At 42.6% G+C, this 4,387-nt stretch overlaps 1 non-coding gene across 1 annotated transcript; it reads left to right on the top strand.

Annotated features, from left to right (window-relative positions):
• Positions 1 to 3,540: 3,540 nt before the first annotated feature.
• Positions 3,541 to 3,613, top strand: TRNAT-AGU (transfer RNA threonine (anticodon AGU)). The gene has a single exon. It is a non-coding gene; the product is annotated as a tRNA-Thr (tRNA).
• Positions 3,614 to 4,387: the final 774 nt, after the last annotated feature.

Below are 4,387 nucleotides of genomic sequence, written 5' to 3'. Positions count from 1 at the left end.
CATGGGTGAGGCATTCCTGCCTTGCTCACTGCCACTGGGCATCCCACTCTCGAACTGCCTCATCTAGGAAAAGCATAACCCAAAAAGCAACATCATCATGGTTCTTCATTGAACGAGCTCTCGACTATGAAGGTGGGTGGCATAGCTACTGCTTACTACTGAATATACCACTTGGCAGGAATTATTAGGAACTCAGTACGAAAACAGGGAACACAGCAGCAAGTTGTAGACAAAAGTGATTGCTAAAAGGCTGCTCTGTGGGAAGAAAGTCTGCTTTTCCATTTTCCTGCATTACAGGGCAGGAGTCAGCAGGAGCTGGGCGTGCAGCACAGTGGCCTGAGCAGCCCTCTGTATGTGACAGACACAGTCCAGCTACAGGGCAAGAGCCTGCCAAGGACCCCAGACATTTCTTTCAGAGAAAGTTATCTGGATTCAGCTTCTTTTTAGTATTTATCCCTCAGATGCTTAAGGAATTTGCCACTGCTTAGCTGAGCAGCCCCTTATCACACTCATGTATCCTTAGCATGTTTTCGCGCTTCTTGAAAGAAGTTAGACATATTTATATTAACCTTTCCTACCTTTGTGCTGTTTTTACTGACTTCACTATCACTGACTGATGGAGGGTCTACTGCCAGGATTTTTGTTTCAGACCTACTTAACTACATACCCATCATCCCCTTTGCATAAACACTACTTAATTACTCCGTTCATAACTTTAAAGTTGGTTGTCTTTGCTGTTTTCCCTAAACATTCTGAAGGTTTTTTGCCCACAACCAGAAAGCAGGCAATCTCTGCCCATGAATAAATCAACAGTTACATCACCATTTTCTTCCTGTATCACTCCTGAGAGGTTGAGACCTCCCTAAGCTGAATTACCCCAGTTGCCCTCCTAGTTTGAATAGAAACTGAGCAAAAGATCTTCAAGGTTTGTTTCCTAGAACCTCTAGAGATAAAATAAATAGCATATGAAAATACACACCAGAGCAGATGAACTACAGCACAAGAGACAAAATTGATAGAAAAACCCAATTTAAGTGAGATAGCAATATAAAATAAGATAAAACAAAGCAATTCTTGGGCAGGATTATTCTTTTATAGGGTGAACAGTCATCATATGCTCTGTAAGAACATGTGCCTTCCCTTGCAGTGTGGTTTGGGATTATGGGAACTCATGTCAGCTATGCACCAGCTGCCAACACTCCTGAAGCCCGAGTCTAGGTCCTATATAAGCAGGGAACCAAGGCCCCTTATCTCTCCTCTCTGGTCTGATTTCTTCCTGCAGTGTCTCTCCCTCCACCTATGCCCTTCCTGAAAGGAATTTCTTTGTACGCATACCAGTCGAGCCTCTCTAGTGGATCAGAAAGGGATAGGAGATGGTGGGAAAAGAAAGGAGCCGAAGAAGGGCAAGGAGAGGAGATTGGAGAAATCTTAGGATGCGTTGTTGATCTTTTTGGGCAGTTTCCCAGGTGGGAAGGACTACTGTAGCTGTGATGACTTATCTGAACAATGTTACAGTGAGACAAAACGGGATAGAGATAGATGAACAGGTAGACTTGACCAAAAAGCATTGGTTCCAGAAGCTGTAACGTGACTCTCTTGTCTTCTGACCTTGCTTTTGAGCACATTCACATGGAAACAGCTCCTTTTCTGCACCTTTGCTGTGTTATACCCTTTTAAAAGGCAAAGCCTAGGCTGACACATCAGATTACTGGCCTGCTTGGCCAGAGGTCTGCAGATGGCTTAAGGTCAGTTCCACAGTTTCTGTGCACCTGAGCGTCTTCAGAGCATTCTGGCAGCTCTTGTAGCTCTACAGCTCAGTCAGTCCCTATCTGAAAAAGCTTAAATAGCTGCATGGTGGCTCCTGCATTTTGTTGCGCTTTGATTTAAATAGGGGGTCCTTTAAATAAGGAGCTAGAGGGATGTACCTATCACTTGCAAATGTCCGGTACGTGCAAACTCAGCAGACACTACAGCTTTTCTGAGTTCACCTGAAATGACAAACAGCTCCTTCATTCCCAAACAGCTTCATCCCTGCAGCATCCCCCTTTGCTGTCCCTTTAGGGTAGGCAGATTTGATGGCAGTTGCGGGAGTCTGGAGTCTGATTCCCATTGCTCTAACTCCAAGCACCAGCATGCCAGGATGTTTGCAGATAAATCCTTTGCAAGCAGCATGCTGCTGCAGAGCCTGGGGGGGGGCTCTGAAAGATGAGTGGAATGAAGTGCCGTTGGGCTCTGTTTCTCTCCCTTCCCTGGAACATGCAGTTTATTGCTATTTCCTATGTGTTTACTGGACTCAGTGAATGTAAATGTCCTTGATAGTGCTTTTCAAAGTAAGATTGGGGTCTTAAAACTAGGGCCTGAACCTAGATACAGAGTACTTTAACATATGCTTCTGAAACTAGTGGTGTTGATGCCTGGACGGTTGCCAAAGGGAGGCTCGACAGGATGCAAAGACCAGGGACCCCCACTACCAGCAACAAGGCTTCAGATCCCCATGCCTGAGTGAGCAATTGCCAGCTCCTGGCCACAGAAATCAAGGTCCATCCTTCCCTTCAAGCTAGAGCTGACCATCTTTTCAGGGGAGTGGCAGGAGGGAGCCTAGGCTTCATAGTAATAACAGTAAATGGGGCATGAGATACCTGTTCCTGCTGCTGAATACATGCTTTGGAATATTCCTCTGATAGAAGCAACATACCCCAGTGAAATATAATCCAGCCACTTTTTATGTAGCAGTTTCATTGAGGAATCTCACTTCTAGGTTAATCCTACCTGGCAAATCCTGCATGAAAAAGTCTTATAAAAGCCATGGGTGGGAAACAAGCATAGAGGTGTGCCATGCAAATATAAAAACGACCAACAGAAAAATGTCTAACATGTGCGTTAATGAGGGAGAGGATGGAATGAACACTGGGTGTGTTTCTTATAACACCTCTTCAAATATTTTCAAAGAAGAAATGAAACAACAGGGAGGAGGAAACCCCTGACAATTCACGCGTCAAAGAATGGCTAAGAAAAGTGAAAATGTGCACATTAGACACAGTGGACAAAGCACATCCTGGGCTCTTAAGAAAGCATCAATGTATTTTAAAAGCCAAGAAGAATCAATATGAGAAAAGTAAAATGCCAGTTGTCAAAGAAAAGCTGTGGGATACAAAGTTAGTTTTTTTAGAGTTTAACTTCCCTCTCTGGTAAATTAGTGGAAAAACTATTAAGAGGGAAAATATCACTGACTCTTGTTTGTAAATTAAAAGTAAACACTTCCCAGCCTACTTGGCTGGGGAAAGGGGAGCTGTGTACCATTCTAAGGATCCTTGCTGGGATGAGCTGAACAATAGTAAAATCAAGTTTTGTGTTGACAAAACTTGTGTCGTGAGCTTTGTGACTCCAGTCTTTGTGTTCAGACCATTTGAAAAGAGATGAGGAAATCCTTGAATTTTATGCTAGTGCATTTTAGCAGAGCAGGGTTTGTTTTACTCTGGAATTGATAAAGAATATTATTATATAAAATATTCCTGAAGAAAAAAGCACTTAAGGTTCAGAGGCTCCATAGCTCAGGGGTTAGAGCACTGGTCTAGTAAACCAGGGGTCGTGAGTTCAAATCTCACTGGAGCCTTATGGCTGTGTGCCTCTAGGGAAATAATGGCTCTTTGATCCTTTTGTTTTCTCCTGATTACTTGCATAATATTTTGAGAGGAACCACCCTGACTTTGGATGAAATAAAACAACCTACAGTGTTCATAGTAAATGACAGCCAGTGAGAAACAGAGAATTAGCAATGGTCAGATTTAAACCTCCTGATGAATACCTCCAAATATTTTTTAAGAGGTATAGAAACCAGAGATAGGAATATCTGATGATGGGATTTAAAGCCTTGGGGCCAAGCTTCTGAACCTCACAGACATTGCAAAGCCCATCGATCAAAGAATCTGAAACAGCTGCTAGAATTTCACAGACAAATCTGTTCAACACTTCATGCTCCAGCAGGACAATCAAATCATTTCTCCAGAGCTCAGTAATTACAGAGCTGGCTGAAAAATGATAAACATGATTTGTGGAGGAAAAATAATATTGATCATCAGAGTTCTGTTCTGAGGAGGGGCTGGAAGTTTCTATTTTTTAGAAAAGGGAAAGACTAGGAATAAACTTTTTTTCTGCACTTTGAGTTCAATCAATTTCAGTTCAGATGTATGGGTTTTCATACTCTGCCTTTGCACGTTTCCCATTTTTTGTTCATTTTCAGATAGGACGGTTTCCTATTTTGTTCCATTGAAATGATCAAAACCAGTAAAGAAAAAAGACATTTCAGCATTTGCAAATAGCCTTTTCCACTGCGGGGAAGGGGGTGGGTAGAAAAAGCTCAAGAGTGTAAAACGTTTTGGTCTTGTGA

This window comes from Struthio camelus, chromosome 20 (genome assembly GCF_040807025.1).
Source record: "Struthio camelus isolate bStrCam1 chromosome 20, bStrCam1.hap1, whole genome shotgun sequence".
In the NCBI taxonomy this organism is placed as follows: domain Eukaryota; kingdom Metazoa; phylum Chordata; class Aves; order Struthioniformes; family Struthionidae; genus Struthio; species Struthio camelus.
The sequence above is the reverse complement of the archived record's forward strand: the minus strand, read 5'-3'. Positions and strand labels throughout refer to the sequence as shown.